The 23,880-nt window shown below is 38.5% G+C and overlaps 1 protein-coding gene and 1 pseudogene across 1 annotated transcript in view; one reads left to right on the top strand and one right to left on the bottom strand.

Moving 5' to 3' along the window:
* Positions 1-23,880, top strand: part of ARMH3 (armadillo like helical domain containing 3) — a 129,160-nt gene that overhangs the window by 67,142 nt on the left and 38,138 nt on the right. The gene's annotated exons all lie outside the window — the stretch shown is intronic.
* LOC107542578 (small EDRK-rich factor 1 pseudogene) lies at positions 4,088-4,276 on the bottom strand (annotated as a pseudogene).

Raw genomic sequence — 23,880 nt, 5'->3', positions numbered from 1 at the left:
TGTTCTACTCTTTCATATACTACTGTCTTCTTCAATCATCAAACTCTGTAAAGTAGACTGTATTATAAACTTTTAAAAAATACACTTTTACCAACAAGGAAACTTAAAGATATTGTGAATTGCAGAAAGTCCCATGTTGTGTTAATCATAGGTCTTCAAACTCCCAAGTCCAGGGCTCGCGCTGCTATACCGTAGTGCCTCTTTCTGTAGAGTTGCATCAAAGGCTTCCATGGAGGTAAACAGAAAACTCAGAATGATGTATCGAAAGGAGTATGGAAATTCGAGTTAGAGAAGCTGGATTTCTTGGTTTTGTCTCTTAATGTGTGACTTTGAGCAAGTTATTTAGCTTCTCTGGACCTCTTTCCACTACCTGTAAAATGGAGGTCATGACAATATCAACTGTTTCACAGGGAAGTGGTTGTGAGAATTACCTGATGTAATGTATGTGAAAGCATTTAGTAAACTACAAAATACTGGTCATTTCACTTAGCCTAATGTCTTTAAGTTTCATTCTTGTTATAGCATGTGTCAGAATTTCCTTCCTCTTTAGGCTGAGTAATATTCCGTTGCATGTATATGCCACATTTTGTTTATTCATTCATCCAAGTGAGTTTCTTCTACCTTTTGGTTATTGCGATTTTGGTTATTTGTGCATGGGTGTACAAACATCTGTCCAGTCCCTACTTTTACTTCTTTTGGGCATATACCCAGAAGTAGAATTGGTGGATCATATGGCAATTATTTGTTTAATTTTTTTGAGGAATTGCCATACCATTTTTCACGTTTAGCATTTTGAGCCTTCCTTAGAATGTTTCCTAAGTATGTCTTCATTTGTCCCTTCTATAAAAGTAAAAATGTTACCCTTAGCCTTGAAAGATACTTTGCTTTTTTTCCGCTTGATTTTGATGCTTTGTGTAAGGGTGGTCCAGGGAGTTTTGTTTTCTCAGCATTAGTATTTTCTCAGCTGAGGGCAAAAAAGTGGTATGCCTGAGAAGTCTGTATTCCACTAGCCAATGTTAATGAGTGCTTGCCTTTTTATAGTGAGTGCTCCTTTTTTTAAGAGCTTGTCTTGTACATCTATGACACTATTAATTTGGATGATTTAGAAAACAGGAGACCGTGTCATAAAATTGGACCTCTGGGTTTCCCAGGGATACTGTGAGATATTTAACTATTGGCCACCAAGTTGATTATCAAGAACAGAGTATATAAAGGCTTAGCAGTAAAATTGTGATAGTATGCAACACTTACTTCTTTTGTTTATAAAGGTATTTGTGCTGACCCCACACCTGGAAAGGATTTCTAAGGCAGAGCAAACAAACTCTTAGCCACCTCTCCAGTAGTATGTTCTTTGATGGCCATAGGAAGGGATTGGGTTGCATTTGAAACTTTCAGAAACGTAACAGCTGGGAGGGCCTCTGAGACTGATTTGCCAGTTGATGACAGCTATAAGTTATGCCTTTGGGATCTTCTGGAATGCAGTACATCTAATGGCAACCCTAACATAATATCTTACCAGCAGGTAAAAGAGAGCAGAAAGGCTGCAGACCTTTCTGTTCTTGGGGTTTAGATTGTGATAGTGAAAATTAAAAGTACTCCCACATGTTTGGAGTCCTAAATTTGCTCAAGTGTCAGACTGTTTGCATTTCACTTGTCTTTCCTGGCTTAGTCATGCTAGTTCTTTAATTGTCAGAGTTATTTGTATTTAAACAATTTGTCTCTCTCTTCCTGTTTGATCCTTCAGAGATATTCTTAAAATGCAGCTGCTTAGAAACTGCTATTTTTGTTGGAACACCTGATGTCATTAACATACAGGGCCAGGGCCCTGTGTTTGTTCCTCCCCATAGGAGGGTTGTTCCATTGCTTTACCACAAGAAAAATAAAATATTATAGCTCCACTTTTAAAATTCCACTTGGTATAATTGTTACTGCAGCTGCCTTCACAGATCTCCTAGTCCACAAAGGAAGAATACTCTGGGGGGGCCATGTGCAGGGCCATGGAAGGAGAAAACATTTGGGAAGTTTTGCTTGGAGAATTCTATGCTAAATATATCCTGCCACCACTTAACAGGCTCCTCCAGTGAGGTACTGTAGATGTCTGCTGTTAACCTAATGAATCAAAAGAGAAAAAGAAAAATGTTAGACTAAAATCTGACCTTCATCTAATCAAACTCTTTCAAGGTAAGTAACTTGAAGTCCTTAATGAATCTCTTCAAGTTAAAATCTTAATGCTTTTCACGTAATGAGCATTTTATTAGCATCAGATTCACAATCCTGTTCTCTGGTTGCTCACAGAAATAGTGGCTGAATCACTGCAAATAGGTTATTTCCCTGATATGTAATTTTCTTAAGTTGGATACAATTTGAACTCAATGATTAACATATTAATTTTTCCCTTTATTTGGAACACGTTAAGCTAAAGTTTAGTTTTTCTTCGAGAACGACTTTTTAAATATTGCTATGGTTAGAGTGACGTGTTTGGGTTTGGAATAAGACTTCAGTGCATTTCTTTGTAAGTCTCTTAATTGTTCACCTAATGGGTTTTCCTCTTGTCCCCCTGCTTGCTCCATGGTTTTTTTTTGGTTCCAATGCCAAGGTTGTCCACCCCCACCCCCACCCCCACCCCCACCCTGACTTCCTGCTTATTTGCTTATGGAGCTGTTTTCCTTTTTTTTTTTTTTTTAAATATATCTTTATTGGTTTCAGAGAGAGGAAAGGAGGAGGTTAGAGAGAGATAGAAACATCAATGAGAGAGTCATTGATCGGCTGCAGCCCGCAACTGGGCATGTACCCTGACCGGGAATCGAACCCCGATTGCCTGGATCCTAGGTCGATGCTCAACCGCTGAACCACGCCTGGCCGGGCAGGAGCTGTTTTCCTTTAACCTAAAAAATAATCCCCGCAAAAAAAAAAAAAAAGAAGAAGAAAGGCTTTAAATGTGCACTCTGCTGGGGAGGCGAAGGAACAAGAATAGCTCTCAGCGGCATCTAGATAAGGGGGTTCCTTGAGTTGAACACCCTTTGGAGCAGGTTATGCATAGAGTTCTGAATATCACAGAGCCTCAGGCAGTAATCAAAGAGAGTACACTCATTGTTAATGGCCACAGAATTAGGGTTGGAAAGGGAATGTGAGGTCTCAGTCACTCAAAGTCCCCCAAATCCCCTTGCCCATGCACCTGTTCGGGCTACAAAATTAGTCACAGTTCTCTTATCAGAGTAGATACTGATGAGTGGAGAAGAGGAGTTTGATGCCAGGCACTTCAGCTGAAGGTTGCAACTTAGTCTAGTGAAAAGTAAATATGGACTCAAGTGGATAGGAGCAGAGGCATTGGGCTGATGACTCTTGAGTAGCAAGAAGTACACAAACATAATCTTCTAGTCCAGTTGTCTGTTCTAAAGTGGCAGACAGGCTCAGATTATTCCCTAGGTTAGAATTTGTCAGGAATGACCTTTCTTTTGTTAATCAGATCCACTGATCTCCCTTTACAGAGAATGAAAAGCATTATGTAGATTAAAACAAAGCACTGAAATGAGGCTGCTATAATATCATTTCCCCAATGACTAGGAGCATTACGTATTATTCTAATAGTTGTTATTCCCTAATCTCTTAAGACTACTGCTAGAAATGAAAAACCACACACTGAATCTCTTGTGGCTAATCTTCTATTTTGCCTTGACTTGGTTTATGGTACAAAGTGAGGTTTTGCATTAGGTCATAGCTGGGCTTGGTGAATTGCAGTGCAGTAAAGAAGGCTTGGTTTAGGAGATTCAGATATTTGTTATAAAATATTAAGGTTTTTAGTTGGGCCTACTGTGATTTTTGGTGAGTGTAAATTTAGCATATGAAACCTGCTTACCTCAACCTGAAATTCCTTGGGGTCTTTTTCTACTTTGATTTTTTTTTAAGTGTAGGAAAATATACATAACAAAATTTACCATTTCGACCTTTTTAATTTTTTAAAGTTTAAAATAGTTTTTATAAGAATATGTTATAACATATGTAATGACTGTTTACTCTACAAAATCTTAATCATAGAGTTTATGATATACCTAGTTCGCAGTAGCACCCAGCTTTTCCAAAGTGTCAGTCATCGTTTTTCTCTTGTCTGCATAGACTTCTCATTAGCTGCTTTCTGCTTTTGTTGCATGATCTCAGAATCCCTCTGTTTTCTCTGAGAGGTAGTCAAGCTATCCTCTTTTCTTTTTCCCTTGTTAATTTCCTGGGATTTCTTCATGTTTTTCTGGCGGGCAAGTTCTCATTGATTTCCACGGGCCATGCGGACCACCGAGCTGGTAAGAAAGCGACTTGGCAAAGCAAAGGCTTCCTTGCTAGCGTAGTGGACATCCCCACCCGCACATCAGGAAGGTGGAGCCTTGACCATTTTAAAGTCTACAATTCTATTGCATTAAGTACATTCACATAGTTGTGCAATCATCACCACCAGCCATCTCCAGAACTTGTTCAACTTCCTCAACTGAAACTCTGTACTGTACTCATTAAATAGTAACTCCTATTCCCTCCTTCCCCTGGCCCCTGGCAATCACCATTCTACTTTCCGTGTCTATGAATTTGACTACTCTAAGGACTTTATGTAAAAGGAATTATATAACATTTGTAATTTTGTGACACTCTTATTTTACTTAGCATAATATCCTCAAGGTTCTTCCATGTTTTAGCATGGGTCAGAATTTCATTCCTTTTTAAGACTGAATAATATTTCATTTTATGTATAGACCACATTTTGTTTATCCATTTATCCATTCATGGACACTTGCATTGCTTCCACCTTTTGGCTATTGTCAACAATGCTGCTATGAACAAAAGTGCACAAATATTTGAGAACCTGCTTTTACTTCTTTTGGATATATACCTATAAGTGGAATTTCTGGATCATATGGTAATTATTAATTTTTTGAGGAATCACTATACGTTTTCCACAGAAGCTTGCACATTTTACATTCCCACCAATGATGCACAAGTTTTCCAATTGCTCCATATCCTCACCAACACTTGTTATTTTCTGTTGTTTTGATAATAGCCATCCTAATGGATGTGAAGTGATATCTTATTGTGGTTTTGATATGCATATCCATGACTAGTGGTGTTGAGTATCTTTTCATGTGCTCATTGGCCATTTGTCTCTCACCTTTGAAGAAATGTCTATGCAAGTCCTTTGCTGATTTTTAAATTGGGTTGTTTGGGGTTTTGTTGTTGCATTTTAGGAATTCTTTATATATTCTGGATTAGTCTCCTATGGAATGTATGGTTTGCAAAGATTTTTTCACTTTCCATGGGTTGCCTTGTCATTCTGTTGATAGTGTGCCTTGATACATAAAAGTTTTAAACTTTGATGAAGCCTCACTTATCTATTTTTTCTTTTATTGCTGTGCTTTTGGTGTCATATCCAAGAAACCATTTCCAATCCACATAATAAAGCTTTCTTTCTATGTTTCCTTCTGAGTTTTATAGTTTTAGTTCTTACATTTAGGTCTTTGATTCATTTTGAGTGAAGTTTTATGTATGGTGTAAGATAAGGGTTCAACTTCATTTTTTTACATGTGGATCTCCAGTTTTCCCAGCACCCACTTTTGCTTTTTTGAGATAACCACACCTCTGATTTCTTAATTTGAATTAGGCTGAATTTGGAACTTAACTGATAAGGCCTAGAAATAGCTACTCCACACTTTTTCCGCATGCCCTTATTCCCTGTTGTTTTTTTGGTTTGTTCATTCCTCTTCTTGTTTAAGAGATGGTATAACATTGTACCTAAGAGCAAGGACTTCAGAGTTAGGTTGTATGAGTTTGAGTCTAAGCCCTACCACCTACTTTGGACTAGTTATTTAACCATTCTTTGCTTCAGTTTCCACATCTGTAAAGTGAGGATAATAATGGAACATGTGTCATTGTTGAGAAGATTAAATGACAATATGGGTAAAAAACTTAGAATAGTGCCTGGCACGTAGTGCTATAAAAATGTTCAGTATTATTATCTTTTAAAAAATTTTTCTGAATGTGCAAGTCTGGGGGTTTTATCAGACTTGGCTTTGATAATGTGCATGGGCTTCATTATAGACAAGCAAGTCCCTTCTATATCCAACTTTGGTCTGTTCCCTTGGCCCCACTCATGGATTTAGAAGGGACTAGAGATACAAAATGATATTGTTTATAAGCTGATATCAGGGCAACACTGTAACTTAAGCTGTCAGTCTGTGTCTTGGTGTCATTGATGAGAAAATAGTTTGGATGGGGAGAGTTTATGTTTTACATCACTTGCAACCCTTTGAGGAGATGTTTGACCGTGAAACTGGCTTTATCATTTTCAGATGAGTAAGTAGTCTGCCTTCTTGACATCATTGTGTTTACCACAATGTGCCCCAAATGAATATGCACATGCAACTGAAAGGATACTAACCAATGTGTTCTTTTCTCTGGTTGGAGAGATTATAGGTGGTTTTAAATTTTCTTTCTTATATTTTATTAAAAACATTTAGCTGTGGCCCCGGCTGGTGTGGCTTAGTGGTTGAGCATTGACCCATGCACCAGGAGGTCTCTGGTTCAATTCCCAGTCAGGGCACATGCCCAGATTGTGGACTCTGTCCCCATTGGGGGGCATGCAGGAGGCAGCCAACTGATGTTTCTTTCTCACATCGATGTTTCTCTCTCTCTCTAAAATCAATAAAAACATTTATTTTATTTATTTTTAATGCTCACCTGAGGGGGTTTTTTCCATTGCTTTTCAGAGAGAGTGGAAGGGAGAGAAAAAGAAAAACACACCACATCGATGTGAGAGAGACACATTGATTGGTTGCCTCCCAGATGCAACCTGTCTGAGGTTGGGGATCGGACCTGCAGCCAAGGTATGTGCCCTTGACTGGAATTGAACCCAAGACCCTCCAGTCCAAGGGCTGACGCTCTAACCACTGAGCAAAACCAGCGAGAGCAAATAACATATTTTTTAAAATAACATTTAGCTGTGGATTTTTTGATTGATGCTCTTATTAGACTAAGTTCCCCTCTATTCTTAGTTTGTGTGTTTTTTTGTTTTTGTTTCTTACCACAAAAGGGTGTTGGGTTTTGTCAAATGCTTTTTCTGCATCTCTTGAGAGAATTTTGTGGTTTTTGGTTTTTATTCTATTGATATAGTTGTATCACATTAGTTGATTTTCAGATGTTAAACCAACCTTGCATTCTTAGGATAAATCCCACCTGGTTATGATTTATAATTCTTTTTATATGTTGCTGGATTTAGATTGCTTATATTTTGCTGATGATTTTTGTGTTCATATTCATAAAAAATGTTGCTAGGTAGTTTTGTTTTTCTTGTGATGTCTGTTTGGTTTTGATATCAGGGTAATACTGGCCTCAGAATGAATTAGGGAAGTGGTGCCTCTGTTGTTTGGAAGACTTTGTGAAGGTTTGGTTTTAATTCTTCTTAGATTTTTGGTACAATTCATCAGTGAAGCCATCAGGGCCTGGGCTTTTTTTCTTGGGTAGTTTTTTTGAAATAGTAATTCAATATTTTTGCTTGTTATAGGTCTGTTAAGATTGTCTATTTCTTTTTTAGTCATTTTTAGAAATTTGTATCTTCTTAGGAATTTGTCCATTTCCTCTAAGATGTCTAATTTATTGGCATACAGTTGTTTGTAGTGTTACTTTATAATTCTTTGTATTTACTTAAGGTCAGTAGTAATGTTATCTCTTTCATTTCTGATTGTAGTAATATGAGTTTTCTCTCCTTTTTTCTTTGTCAGTCTAACTAAAGGTTTGTCAATTTTGTTGATCTTTTCAAAGAACCAGCTTTTTGTTTCATTGTTTTTTCTTTCTCTTTTTTTTCCCTATTCTCTCTTTCATTAATTTCCATACCTGTCTTTATTATTTCCTTCCTTCTGCTCACTTTAGGCTTAATTTGCTCTTTCATAAAGCAAACCTCAATAAATTTTAAATGGTAGAAATAATACAAGGTATATTTTCTGACCACAATAGAATGAAATTAGAAATCAACAATAGAAAGAAATTTGGTCAAAGAACATACTTTGTATTATTCCTAGCATTTTAAATTTATTGAGGTTTGTTTTATGGCCTACCATATGCTCTATCCTAGAGGATGTTCCATACGTACTTGAGGAAAATGTATATTCTGCTATTGAGTGTACTATTCAATAAGTGCCTGTTAGGTCTAATTGATTTATAGTGTTGTTTAAGTCTTCTATCTCCTGGTTGATCTTCTACTTAATTGTTCTGTCCATTATTAAAGAATGGGTATTGAAGGCTCCAATTTTTATTATTGAACTGTCTCTGCCTTCATTTCTGTCACAACATGTCTTTTTTTCATTCTTTTATTTTAAATCTATTTGTATCTTTGAATATAAAATGTGTCTCTGATAGATGGCATACAGCTGGGTCTTGTTTACTTTATCCAGGCTGACAATTTCTGCCTTTTTGTTGGATTATTTATTCCATTCACATTTAATGTTGTTATTGATATAATTGGACATATGCCTGCCATTTCACTTCTAGTTTCCTACATGTGTCATGTTCTTTTTGTTCCTCTGTACCTCCTTTATAGCATTCTTTTTCATTAAGTGAATATTTTATAATGTAGCACTTTGATTTCCTTAATGATTTTTTTCACTAGTTGTTGTTCTAGTGCTTACTGTATACATCTTAACTTATCATAATCAGAAGCTGGTAAGATTTATATTAACTTAATTCCAGTGATATATAAAACATTATTCTTATGTAGCTCTAAATAACATACACTCACAACACTCACTTTAGTAAACTTTATTTGCCAAAAACAGAACAAAACACAACACACTAAAAAGGAGAATTTCATGTATTTTCTGAGAAAATGAGAATGTATTAGGACCTTAATTTTATCTAGCATTTCTGGAGGTAGGACTAGATGATACTGGGGAAAGTGTCTATGTTTAAAGTTTAAATACATATATTTCCTTTGTGAGAGGTTTTCTCACATGTAGGTATTAAATACAGCATTCTAGATCCTGCTCTATTCTTTGGTGAGCTAATAGCACACAGCTATTCCTTTTCCTGTACTCAAAATGTGAGCAGTCAGAGCTCTTGGCTGTTGATGCCTTCATGTTGAGTTTTATAACAAAGAAAGAGCATGGGTACAAAAGTACTGGGACAAATTGGTGAGCAATTTTTTGGAGGTATATAATTTTGAGAGAAGGACACTGTACTTTGCTGTGGAGTGGATGAAGGAGTTGTTAGGTATGTTCTTTTATGTTTGGAGTCAGTGTTGGTTTGTTTCCATGATATTCTTGTCCTATCCCCTGTCTTTTGCATCTCATTTTCTCCCAGCAGAATAGGGACTGCTGACTGCAGCCTGTTTTTATTGGCTCAGATAAGGAACTATTTCTGGAGTATGACTCCTAGGAGAAAGGAGTCAGCCGATGAGCGGCCTAGCCCACTGTCCTGAAGCAAGCTACTGGACTGTGAAATAGGATGTCCTTAGTGGGTTCCAGGTGCATGCTCTGAGAGTGTCCGTTGAGGCCTCCTAGGTTTGGGACTTCAACCTTTGTAAAAAAGCTAGGATTTTATAGGGATGTGAACAACCAACCTGAGGAACCTGGTAATTGTGAATTAGTTGGGAGAGACCTTATATGTATCTGGTGACCTTACTTTGTTGTTTTGGCAAACAACCAGACAATCCTTTTGCTTGTTAATTACATTGATATTTTTCTCTCTCTTAATGAATTATACAAGTACTACTAACTTGAGCCTTTTGAGGTGGCTTGGAGGGACTGCCTTTGTGACTGAGCCAGTGGTAATGGAGTTGCTGTTTCCTGGTGACTAGAGGTAATTAAGAGTCCCTGAGCCTTGAGGTAAGTTGGAAGGGTTTTGTTCTGAGCAGACAGTTGCAAATGAAATTACTGAGAGTACTGGAAGAGAAATGTATGATTGACATTTTCCTCCAGAATGTTCTAGGCTTGCTTCCACGGGTGTGAGTGAGTGGCCCCATGTGACAGAAGACCAGATTCTTTCCACCCTATTTAGGTCCACAGTCTTACAACATTCTTTGTTTCTGTAAATGTGTATTTATGCAGCAAAGGCCTTTGGTTTGCGCTTCTCCCATTAGTAATTAATTGGATCTCCTACCTATAATTTTATGGTATAGTAAATTAAGTTTCAGTTTTCAACTTAGCATTAACTTTTTTTTTGAAATACGTTTTTATTAATTTTTTTAGAGAGAGAGGAAGGGAAAGGGAGAGAAACATCAATTGGTTGCCTTCCCTACGAGCCTGACTGGGATTGAACCTGCAACCTGGGTATGTGCCCTGACCGGGAATTGAACCAGAGACCTTTTGGTGTACTGGATAATGCTCCAACCAAGACACACCAGCCAGGGCTATTAGGATATTTTTTGAAGCCTGATTATGTCATTTTATGTTTTGATTTTCCTTTGCAGCTTTGTATCATCAGCACTTTTGATAAACATGCCTTCTAAATTTTTGATCTACATGCTTTGATCTACTCCTAACTCTGCTACTGATTTGGTGGATGATTTGGGAATAATCTCTCCTTTTCTGGGTTTTGGCTTGCTGCTGTTATATAAAATGGACTTGAAGACTGAAAAAAAATTTCCTAAGAGTCAACTGCAAAGCTCTTTGTAATGAATACATTTGTGAAGAAAAAACTGTGGGTGGAGAATCATCAGCCAGGGCCAGACTAGAAAAATAAAATCTTTTTATAGAGAAATCAGACAACAACCTTCATAGAATGGTTCAGATCTTTATCATCCTACTTTCCCCAAACCCCTACAGAGAGGTTCACCACTTGAAATATTGAAGAAGAAGAAGAAAGAAAAAGACTGTAGCTAGTATTAGTTCTTGTACTGAGAAATTAGAATAGACAGGTAGAGGACAGGAAGAAGGTGGTTTGGGGCGAGAGTGGGTGGGGAAGCTTGACTGAGAAAGAAAATGCTCTCTACTATTTTCTCTTGTAATCAGTAGTAAGCTTGATGGTCACAATGAAGTCTCTTCTTGAGTTGGGGTCCACTGAGAGAGAAAAGTATGAAGCTCACTGCTTCCACGTGTGTGAGTGAGTGGCCCCATGTGACAGGAGACCAAATTCTCTCCTCTCTCTTTAGGTTCACAGTTTCACAACATTCTTTGTTTCTGCAAATATGTATTGCCTGCTATTTCTCCCCTAAACAAGCCTTGCCTTGTGCATCACATTTCCCCTGGGTTTTTAAAGAAGGTGTATGATAATCTAGAACTAAAACTGAGGCAGCATTTTAAGCAAGCATTTAATGACATGGTAAGAATTTTTAGCTCCAGTAGATTAATTGTTAAATGAATTGTGTCTGCATTGTACTGTCATTTTACTGTGATATCAGCCTAATTATAAATATAGTGTTACATAGTGGAAGATAATAATAAGCAGTATTATGCACTCAGTGATCAGACTTCAGGAATTTCGAACACTGAGGAAAGATTTTCTTCTTAAACTGTCTCTTGCTGTTCTTTTTATGTAGGTTTTGATTAATTTTACCTCTATTATACATTTCTCCCTGGAGCCCAGATATTGTGCATGCTTTAGCAAAGTGGGCTCCTGTTGTAAGAGGTTTAATGAGATTTTTTTGTTCTAATTGGTTTCTATATAATTTCTTTTAAAACCAATAACATGTGAGTAGGATGTGAAACACAGGGTGTGCTGATGTATTTTCACTACCATGTACACCAAAGAACATTATTATCTCTTACTTGACACTATTTTCATATGATAAAAATTCGCAATCTCAAGGAAGCTCCAGAAACAGTTGGTTCTCACTGGTCTCTCCTTTCCTGCATTCATCTTGATGATGCCTCTGAAAAGGCAGCAGGAATAGCCATCTGTAGTTGGAGCTCATTCTGGGTTGAAGGGGGCGGAAGATTTCTGAACAGGGTTTTGACTGTACCTTATCTTTCTTATGGGATAATTTACTAGATGGGCTTTAGATAGGATGGATTAAAATCTGGCCCTTTTGGCCATTTAATCTGAACTAATTTTCTATTTTAAAAATATGAACTATTACATAAATTCTAAAGAGTGCTATATATTAATACATATTTGTAATAAAGCTTGATTCTAAAATGAGCCTGTGAACCACTCACCTCGAGAAATAGAATGTTGCCCTGGCCAGGTGGCTCAGTTGGTTGGAGCGTTGTCCCCATGCACCAAAAAGGCTTTAGGTTCAGTTCCCAGTCAGGGCACATACCTAGGTTGCTGTTTGATCCCTGTAGGGGTGATGTTTCTCTCTCACGTCAATGTTTTTCTCTCTCTCACTCTGAAAAAAAAAAGTCAATAAAAAAACATATCCTTGGGTGAGGACAAAAAATTTTTTTGTAAAAGGAGAAGTAGAATGTTACCAGTTCACTGAAACCTTCTTTGTCTCTTTTTAATCGAGCTATTATATGTGGTAAAATGTGCGATATCTTAGGTATGTAACTGAACAACATTATACCTATGTAATCATCATCCAGATTAAGACATAGAACATTAAACATTTCCATCACCACAGAAAGCTCCCTCATGACCCCCTTTTCCCCAGAACTATGCACTTTTCTTTCTGTGCTTTTTTTTAAATTTAATTTTTCAATTACAATTTATATTCAGTATTATTTTGTGTTAGTTTCAGATGTACAGCATAGTAGTTAGACAGTCATATACTTTATAAAGTATTCTCCTCAATATCTCCAGTACCCACCTGGCACCATACATAATTATTACAATATTGACTATATTCCCTATGCTGTATTTTATATCCTCGTGACTATTTTGTGACTACCAGTTTGTACTTCTTAATCCCTTCACCTTTTTTACCCAGCCCTCTAAACCCCCTTCCCCTCTGAACTATACACTTTTCTGACTTCTTTCACCGTAAATTAGTTTTGCCTATTCTTTTTTATTTTTATAATTCTCTAGGTTTTTTAAAAATTTAATTTATTGGGGTGACATTGGTTAATAAAATTATACAGGTTTCAGGTGTACAGTTCTATAATATATTATCTGCATATTGTTTTGTGTGTTCACCACCCAGTTTTGCTTGTTCTTGAACTTCGTATAGACAGACTCATACAGCTCACCCTTGAACAACATAGGTCTGAACTTTGTGGGTTCACTTATTACGCGGATTTCCCCCCCCAATAAATATTGAAAATATATTTTCTCTTCTTTATTACTTTCTTAATGACATTTTCTCTTCTCTACCTTACTTTGTTATGAAAATACAGTATATAATACATATAATATAAAAATATGTGGTAATTGACTGTTTATGTTGTTGGTATGGCTTCTGGTCAACAGTAGGCTATTAGTAGTTAAGTTTGGGGGGAGTTCAAAGTTATGCGTGGATTTTTGACTATGCAGGGTTGGCGCCCCTAACCCTTGTGTTGCTCAAGGGTCAACTATAGTACATCCTCTTTTGTGTCTGGCTTCTTGTAGTCAATATAATATTTTTGAGATTCACCCACTTAGTGGTGTATATTAGTTCATTCCTTTTTTTAAAAAAAACTTAAACATTTAAAAAATTGTGGTAAGAAACAGAAAACAAAAAATTTACCATCTTAACTATTTTTGAGTGTACAGTTCAGTTCAGTAGTGTTAGGTATATTCTCCAGAACTTTTTCATCTTGACAAACTGAAACTCTACACCTGTTAAACAACAGCTCCTCCATTTCCTCCCTCCCCCCAACCCCTGGCAACCACCATTGAGCTTCTCCATTTATATGGATTTGACTACTTTAGATACCTCATTCAAGTGAAATCATACAGTATTTGTTTGTGACTGACTTATTTCACTTATCATAATATCCTCAAGGTTCATTCATGTTGGAGCATGTGAGAGGATTCCCTTCCTTTTTAAGGCTGATTAGCATTCCATTGTATGGATAAAACACATTTTATCTATTTTTTCATCTGTTGATGGATACTTGGGTTGTTTCCATTTTTGACTATTATGGGCAATATTGCTATGTACACAGGTGTGCAAATTCCTAGTAGTTCATTCCTTTTTATTGCTGAGCAGCATTTTATTATTGTATTAATATACCACAGTTAATTTATTCATTCTCCCCATTTCTTTTTCAGTTGAGTTTTCTGAGCCTATAGTCTTAGTTGTCATCTTCTCTGCCTCTTTGTCTCTCTCTTGCTCTCCTTCCTGTGCTTGTCCCCTTCACTGAATTCTTCAACACCTGCAGAATAAAATTAAGCTGCATAGCATGACATACAATTCCACTCTTAATATGTCTTCTGGAATCTCTGTCTTCACTGCAGCTGTGCCAGACCACCTACAGTTCTCTGGAGAAACCAGAGACACTTAGAGTTTTCCGAACAAACTCTTTTATACTCCCGACTCTATACATGTGTCATTCTTCCTTGCCTTGGATTTTCTTCCCCAACTTGTCAGCTTACCTCCTGAGCATCACATCATTCTTAGAGCCAGGCCTGGCCATACTACAGTAGTAGCTATCTGCTTGTTTATTTGTCTTCTTTAATAGGCTGTGAGTTCTTTGAAGGCAGGCAGCATTCATGCCTTACTCATCTAAGTAACAGTGCCTATGTTCAGTGAATGTTTGTTGAACATATAGATGAACAAACATAGAGTTCCACTCTATGTTTAGAAAAGTGGGGATTCAGGATACTGGCTGGACCTGATCCGGAATGGGCTAGGAGTAAAAGAACTTGTGTACAGTTGGGTTGATGGAGGGAGCCAATAAGGGCAATTCAGAGACAGCATCTCAGAGAATCACTGAACAAAAATGCCAGGCAGACTCTGCAAAAGAATAACGGACTGAAGGGCAGCCAGAGTGGAAGAGTCCAGATATAAGTCATTGGTATATGCCAGGGGTAACAGAGCAAAACAGCTTGAAGGAGGGCAAGGGTTAAAATCCAGAGGAAAATGCCCTGGGCCAAATAGGATATCGCCACCAGCTTTTCTCAAATGGTAAACACAGCCAGGGTGGAAGTGTGAAAAGCACAACTTTCCCTTTAGAGTTGAATAAGTATTGAATGTTTCACAGGACTCAGCATTGGAGGTCAAGCAGGTCAGTAAAGAGAAAACCACTTTGGTTGCAGCCAGCAGATGCCTGGGACTCTGTCAGGTGCTTTAATCTATAGGAGTTTGCTTTAAAAAAGAAAGGAAGGCATAGCCTTTGAAGACCAGTACATAGAAAAAAGTCAGCAAGGGATGGGAATATTAAAGGCTTATAAGTGCAGTGAGCTTCCTTGGCCAAAAAAGGGAGGGGGGATATAGTTTACTTAGTCTCAAATATAGCTAAGCAGAAAGGGTCGTTGGGAAGGAGGGCTTATGAAGATAGCCTCTTTGTACCTTCTTAGCTAATGTGTGTCACTCTGTCTTTGAAAATTGAGGCCATTCAAAAACTCAGCCTTTTGACATCCTTCAAACTGGTAAAGCTATTGGGGCTCAGAGAAAGTGAGTCATTGTTTACAGACAGAAGGGAGGAAAGGAAGGAGTAAAGGAGATTTCTTTGAGTTAAATTTCACTGTGTTGAAATGTACCGCCCCCCCCCCCCCCTTTGCTTGTTCTGAAGATCAAAAGCTGTTTACCTGTGTTGTCAGCTATTGAGGGTCCTCCCTTTGGGGTTTTGGTAATATCTGTGACCTATAATTGTCACTCCTAATGCTAAGTGTTTGTTTGTTTGTTTTTTTCATGAGTCATTTGGCAATCGTCTGTGGATTTGACTAAACTGCCCTAGAATTAGAACTCTTGAAGTTAAGACCTCCGTGCCTATTATCATGTGCCTCTGCCCTGTAACCCTTAGCTCTGGTTGCTCAGGGACTGTGACTTGATTTGAAAAGCTCAGTGTTCTTCTTTTTCACCAGATATCCGTGTTCTACTAAAGCTGACAATTCATTGTCTCCTGGAAAATTTTGAGCCGGGATAACAAATTAGAGTTTGGGATACATTACAGATGATAAATGTGACTTCCTTAAAGGGAAATCCATTTGTTTTGCTTAGTGTTTCTGTGATTAATTACTTGCCAGATTAAATTGCTCCATAGAAATGGATAGTATTTTATTCGATTGCTCTTCACGGTGATGAATTAGGCCATACTGTTGCTTTGTATGTTAATTATGCTGACATTTTTTCTCTTCTCTAGTTTAATTAATACAGTGTTTATTTGAAAGACTGTTTTTAGAATGGGACACAGTTTTAGGAGGACAAAGCCCAGTGTTGCTTTTAGGCTGGTGTTAGTAACACCTCAAATTTTCTGAGTTCTCTATTGGTCCTTGTCTGTATCTGTGATGTGCAGAAAGTACACTAATTGCAAATGAACTGGAGAAAGCTCTGATTCTCCTGTAGTTATTAAAGGTGATATACTGAAAATTCTTGGCTCAATTGAAAATTAAGAATATAGGGGAGAAGCTACTGATGCAGTGTGTGCTGTAAATAAAGTGTAAAGTAAGTGGTAATGTGTGTGGATTGGGAATGGGTGTTGTTTTCTAAGGTGCTGCAGGGTGTTGAGGAAATCGGGCATATTTAGCATTTTTATTAATGATTTAAGGCAAAGTGTTAATGAAGTTTGCTAGTGATAATGATATGGAGATGTTTCTTATACCCAGGAGGGCAAAGAATTGATGTAGATGGACCAGGAAGAGAAGCTTCACAAAATAGCATCAGCTATTCCATTGGGAAAGTACATAACTGTTGTATAGAAATAGCATACATACAACCAGGCAACAACATGGATGAATCCAATTACATTATGCAGTATGAAAGAAACTAGACTCAGAAGGCTACATAGTGTATGATTTCATATATATGACATTCTGGAAATGGCAAAATTGTAGGGACGTAATTCAGATCAGCCAGGTGCTGGAGTTGGGATGAATGGCACAGGGGACTTTATAGGTGATGAAACTGTTCTGTGTCTTGATTGTGGTGTTGATTACATGACTGTATACATTTTTCAAAACTTGTAGACTATACTAAACAGGGTAAATTTTCCTGTATGTGAAATTTACCTTAATTTAAAAATTAGAAAAAATAGGTCTTCACAGGTGAGGGTAGGAAATTTTTGACCATCACTACCATACTTTATATGTGGCAACTGTTTGAAAATTATTTGAGTAACAGGAGCTAGAATTGGAGGATTTGGATTTTCCTCATGTTGCTTGCAAATTCCAAGGTATTTTTGTTGTTGTTGTCTTAGTGGAGGGTGGGTTGTAGTGGGTTTTCCGTAGGTGTCAGCATTATATAAACCTGTATACCCATGAGAGGGTTATTTTAAGAAGGAAATCACAGTTAAGGAGCTCTTGGACCTTGTTGATAGCCATCAGACATTAACAAGAGGATCATTTCCCCAGTTTATGGATTGAATCCAATTATTTGGGTTTCTGTGGATTTAGTTTTTGCTTTAAAGCTTTGTTTATTTCTTCTGTCTGGGACCTCCCACTGTTGAATTGTTATAAGGCACAGAAAAATGCCAGGAATATTTGTGTTCCAGAGCTGTCAAGTCTCTGCATTTGGCCTGGAACAAAAAGGTTGGTCATACTATGGGTGTCTATGGCAAGTGTGCACCATGTCAGGGACTCAGATAGGTGAACCACAAATACTGAACCAGTGCTGATAGCTGCTGTGCCTCTTTGCCCTTCTCCCCCAAGTCTTCAATAATATAAACTGTATATATAGTGCTTGCTTCTCATGTCCAACTTGAAGCACCTCCCTGAATGTCTAACTATTCAATATCTATTCAATATCTCTAAACATATCTTAGTGGGGGAAATTGTATGGTGGTAGTATTGTACTTCTTGCAGCTATAATATTCAGTATAGCTCTGTGGCTGTAGCTTAGTGTGCTAACTGCTGACTACTTAAGCAGATGTGTGGCCATCATTCTGACCCAGACTGGGAAGATTACATTTAGCAAGATGCTGATTCCCCAAGTTTCTTGCCGAACAAATGTCTCTGGGTCTTTCAGTGTTTTTAGCTGAATGATTTTCAGCACTGGACCTGAAGGGGCTGCTGTGGCCCATAAACAAGACTCCATCTGTTAAAACCTCATATTGTTTTGTATCCCTATTTACAAAAATCGGTCCCTTCTTCTCCCTCTAGTGTGATAAATAATGCAGATATACAAGATGAAGTCTGCTATTGGAGCAGCACTCTAATCACTTTGCTCAGGGTTGAATTAAACTAATTTAATCAGAAATGGGACTTTCTCAAATAGCTATCTATATCAAGTGGCTTAATGTTTTTTTAACCTTGTAAAAACTGATGTTTTAGTAGGGAGAGAAATTATAAAGTGACATTTAAAATTTTTGACTGGATAAATATGTGATAATGAAACACTGTGAGGTAAGGGCTTATGTCAGCAGTGTATCATATCTTAATCCTGTATTTTTATGCCCCTTCCAGCCAGAGGGATTTAAAGCGAAATTTACTGAGATATGTAGTAGACATATAGCACTTCATCCAGCTGGGAAATGTAGGTCCATCTTGGCTAACTCTTAATTAGTCAATAATTATTTATTTCCTGTGTACCAACCCTGTGCCCTTAGTTCCTGACCTGCATTGAGAGTAGCACATGACAAGACTTCACAGGGTAGAGTACCATTGCAATTAAGACTTTGGAAGGACATCTGAAGGCCAAGGTGCAATCATGTTGTATCCCAGGTAGATTGTGACCAGGATAGCTATGTTCCCAGTATAGCTCCTTTGAAAAGCTCCAGTAGATCACCACCTGTCATTTGCTTCTGGAGAGTTTCTGAAGGGTGCCCTCACTCTTGTGATGTCATGGAAGTCACTCTGGAAAGGAAGAGACTACTTTAAGCACTAAGCCAGACAGGTCTGTTGAGTACATTTGCCCACTAGAGTCTGGGGGCCTTCACTTTAGGTAGGGTTGACGTTCTTGTTTCTATCTGACCTTTCAAGCAAGGGCTTTCTGCTAGAGAAGAATTCCCTTTCCCACTCCTCTTTTTGGATATTCTTCCAGAGATAATGTGTACATGTGGAAGTATGCTTTGTTTTGGGCTTTTTGTTTATTTATCAGTCAGAGAGAGAGAGAGAGAAACATCGATGTGAGAGAGATACATTGACCAGGGCTAGTGATGGAGCCTGCAACCAAGGTACATGCCCTTGGCCAGAATTGAACCTGGGACCCTTCAATCCGCTGGCCGACTCTCTAACCACTGAGCCAAACCAGGTAGGGCCAACATCTTTTCTTTTTCTTTGTTTAGTATTTATTTCAGAGAGAGGAAGGGAGAGGGAGAGAGTGATAGAAACATCAATGATGAGAGAGTCATTGATTGGCTGCCTCCTGCACGCCCCCCGCTGAGGATCAAGCCCACTACCCGGGCATGTGCCCTGACTGGGAGTTAAACCTGTAACCTCTTGGTGCATGGGAGTATGCCCAACCAAGTGAGCCACACCAGCCAGGGCACAAGTTCAGGTTTTTAGACTGCCCAGTTGACAAAATTTCTTTGTATATTTGGAAGTTCTTAGAGACAAAATGAATCCAAAGTATTAATTGAGCAGTGTCATCTAAATCTTAAAAAAGTACTTGTAATTGAAAACATTTTGAACCAATTGATCTTTCATATCATTAGAAATGTCTTGCCTGGCTGGGCATGGCTCAGCGGTTGAGCATCAACCTAGCATCCAGGAGATCGGGGTTTGATTCCCGGTCAGGGCACATGCCCGGGTTGCGGGCTAGGCAGCCGATCAGTGACTCTCTCATCATTGATGTTTCTCTCTCTCTCCCCCTCGTTTCCTCTCTCTGAAGTCAATAAAGATATGTTTAAAAAAAAAATCTTACATCCTACAGGCGCAGGTGTTTGGTGGTTTAATTGAAATCTTTCATTTTTTATAAGGTGATTTTTTTGAAGTTTTTTCCTTATAATTTTCTGGCAAAATGTTCATAAGCGAAGTAACAATTTCTTTTACCATATCACAATCTAAAAATTGGTATGGTGACCAAGATACAAGCTTATATCCTGTTAAAAATAATTAATTTTTTTGTTAGACATTTAATTCTGATTTTAGACAACTTATTTTGTTCATTTTTAATGTTTTAATGTTAAGAAGAAACAACTTATTGACTTTATATATGCTGACATTTCTTAATAGTTTGTACTTTATTATCTTGAAAAGTGTTTTACACAACAAACATCTGTCTTTCTGAAGCAAATTGCAGTTGCCATTCATCATGAAACTAGCAACATACCTTCTTCCAGTCTCATTTTTTCTTTACTGTTTCTACATAGAATTATTATTTGCATCTCTACTCAATTCTGCATCAGTAGTATGCCTTTATTTTAAACTAAAAAATCTGTTCACATTTATTTTTTTAAAACTAGAAATATAATTTAAGAATAAAAAGTATTTTATTCTAATTACCAATTAGGTACCACGGTAACTCAGCACTTTTGCCCTCCAGGAGACATTTGGCATGTTTCGGTCATCACAACTTAAGGGGATGGGGTAAAGAGTGCTACTGGCACCTAGTAGGTAAAGACCAGGGATGCTGCTAAACATTCTGCAGTGCCCGGGACAGTTCCTCATAACAAATTATCTAGCCCAAAATAGTGCTAAGGTTAAGAAACCCTGCTGTAACTCATGCTGTCTGCATAAATTATTAAATAAATACATTACATCTGTTTATAGAAAGTCATTTGAACTGCATCAGTCCGTTGAAATCAATTGGATTGGTGATGTGTAGTACTGGAAACAACACACATGCCCGACGTGCACTATAATACAGCAGTAATATCTTATACAAAGCAGTGATTAAAGTGAAATGTAGCTTCCCAACAAAGTTGTACTTAGTGGAATAATATTTTATACTTCTTTATTTTTTTAGTTTAAACTGATTAAAATAAAAATTTAGTTCCTCAGTTGCATTAACCACATTTCAAGTCCTCAGTAGTCACATGTGGCTAGTGTCTATAGAACAGGTCTAGAAGATTAGACATGAACATCCTAATACCATAGGCCAGGGGGTGAGGATAGCTGACTCCTTATTTGCCATAAGGTTTGAAGTATGGCATTTAAGCCTGGTTTTTAATATCTCTACTTACTTTCTAAAAATAGAGACCAACATGTTGTTTTATTAGAATATAACTGGGTTTTTAACCCTGGGTTTTCTTTCCAAGGTCAGTTATTGCTGAAAAACAGGCCTAATACTGGTGGTCCAATAGATTCCCAGCTGTTCCTGTATTTCCACTAGGATGAAACTGCTGGATCACAACGGTTATTTTCTGAGCTCTATTCACACTTTGTTGAAATTAGGCAAAGAATGAAGAAGTATTCATCATAACTTTTCAGTAAATACTTCCTTCTTGCTTAAAAAGCACCTTTCCAGCCCTGGCAGGTGTGGCTCCTTTGGTTGAGCATGGTCCCATTCGCCAAAAGGTCACCAGTTTGATTCCTGATCAGGGCACATACCTAGGTAGCAGGTTCCATGCCCAGTCAGGGTGTGTGCAGGAGGCAACCAGTCGATGTTTCTCTCATGTTGATGTTTCTCCCTCTCCCTCTCCCTCTCCCTCTCCCTCTCCCTCTCCCTCTCCCTCTCCCTCTCCCTCTCCCTCTCCCTCTCCCTCTCCCTCTCCCTCTCCCTCTCCCTCTCCCTCTCCCTCTCCCTCTCCCTCTCCCTCTCCCTCTCCCTCTCCCTCTCCCTCTCCCTCTCCCTCTCCCTCTCCCTCTCCCTCTCCCTCTCCCTCTCCCTCTCCCTCTCCCTCTCCCTCTCCCTCTCCCTCTCCCTCTCCCTCTCCCTCTCCCTCTCCCTCTCCCTCTCCCTCTCCCTCTCCCTCTCCCTCTCCCTCTCCCTCTCCCTCCCCCTCTCTTCTATTCCGTCCTCTCTCTAAAATCAATAAAAACATATTTTTAAAAAACATTTAAAAACAAAAAGCACCTTTCCAGCCCTGACCAGTGTGGTTCAGTGGTTGGAGTGTCCTATTCCCCCTCAGGGCACATACCCAGGTTGTGGATCCCTGGTCAGGGCACGTTTGGGAAGCGACCAATTGATGTTTGTCTCTCACATGGATATTTCTCCTCCTCTCTCTCTCTTTCCCTTCTCTCTCTTGAATCAGTGAAAAAAAACATATCCTTGGGTGAGGATTAAAAAAAAGCATATTTCCAATAGATCTGGAAGAGCAAGGAGTTCAAAACACAGCAAATTACAGAATTGCTTAAGTGTATCTGAGTAGAATACACTCAAAGGAGTGAAGGCTTGTTTCCTTTGTCAAACAGGATGTCAGGTCATCTCCCTTTTGATAACACTTAAAGCACAGCTTGGTAGCTCTTTGAGGTCTAGTGTTATGAGGCTGTCTTCTTTGATCCCTGCTTGTTCCATGTTAGGCTGAAGGTTTTAGTCTAGACAGGTGGAAAGTCATATACAGTTAGTTTAGGGGAGGGTACCTACCTTGTATCATGGGGCATATAACTGACTTTTTTCCTGTAGTACAGAAACTAGTGTTAACTAGTAGAAAGTGCTTTGCTCTTTATTTTTTTCTTAACTGTTTTGAGACTGCATGTCTGATTCTTTGTCGCTCCCTAGATGAACACACTTTCCAGTTTTTTACTACCAGCATAGTCTTGCCTCTTGAACTTTATTCCCTACCTAGAAGTCCCAAAAGTACCGCAAACTTGACATTCCAAGTAATATGCCTATTGTTTTGTGTGTGTGTGTGTGTGTTTTAGTTTTTCTTTTTTTTCTTTTATTGATTTCAGAGAGAGGAAGGGAGAGGGAGGTCTCGAGAGAGAAACATCAATGATGAGAGAGAATCATCAATGGGCTATCTCCTGCACGCCCCCTACTGGGGATCAAACCGTGACCTCCAGGTTCATGGGTCAATGCTCAACCACTGAGCCACACTGGCCAGGCTTTCTTTTCTTTCTTCTTTTCTTTTTTTTAACTTCTGTAATCTCTGCCCCTAGCACAGTACAGTATGGTACAAAAAAAGAATGAGTGGATGGCTGGAATAAATGGTTTTATGTTCCAAGGCCTTATATTGCCACCTTATATCTTCCACAATCATCAGCCGATCTGAGGTCCTAAGCTAAGGAAGTGGATACTGAGATGCCTTAAGTGCTTATAGGGCTCCCCTTCTGACTGTGTTCCCCAGTGTGTCTGTGGAGCCCCATTGTAAAAGAGTGCTTCAGATCTTAACAGATGTTATGTAAAGTGCTGAGGAACCAGAAAACCTTAGCATATTGTTTGTGGATTTCAAAGAAATAGCCTGGAGGACTGGCTGTGAAAGACATGGGTTTATTAGGACTTATGTGTGTACTGGTGGTGGCCTACTGGTAAAGTATACTGCCAGCACTCGCTGCCACTGGTGAAGTTGTCTTGCTAAGTCCCATTTGGCCTGCGGACAGGCTGCATGGGGGGCAACCAACCACTGCTATTATTTTGCCTCCACCTACATTTTACCAACACAAGGTTTAATAGAGGACAGAAAACAGAGAAAAACAGGGCATGCAAGTAGAATGGGAAACATGCCTATGTAAGATCAAAACATTAGCTGTTTATAATCCAGGCTCACATCTAGAAGCAGTTTCACTTTGGCCTTTCTTAGACCGAGTTGCTGACCAGGTTCTCAAGGTCTCACAGTCCACTTACAGATAGCCTTTACTATATTTCCCACAGGGTGGGAGGGGGAGTTGGAGCATGGGAAGGGCCCCATGTTCCCATTTACCATACAATAGACAACAGGAAATATAGTCTTGGCAGCTCCTGAATTAATCTAGTATAGCCAGGAAGTATGATTTGGAATTATCAAAAGGGTCCCCTTTCTCATTGGTGAGCTGAATTGTTTATCCCGACACAGTAGAATTTACTGACTTCTGATTCCTTCCAGGGTAACAAGAGACAGCCAGAAGGTTTTAATTACTCCGAAATGGGACTTTGAGACA

Source organism: Miniopterus natalensis, chromosome 14 (genome assembly GCF_054644295.1).
Source record: "Miniopterus natalensis isolate mMinNat1 chromosome 14, mMinNat1.hap1, whole genome shotgun sequence".
Lineage (NCBI taxonomy): Eukaryota > Metazoa > Chordata > Mammalia > Chiroptera > Miniopteridae > Miniopterus > Miniopterus natalensis.
This window is presented reverse-complemented; position numbering and strand designations above follow the sequence as displayed.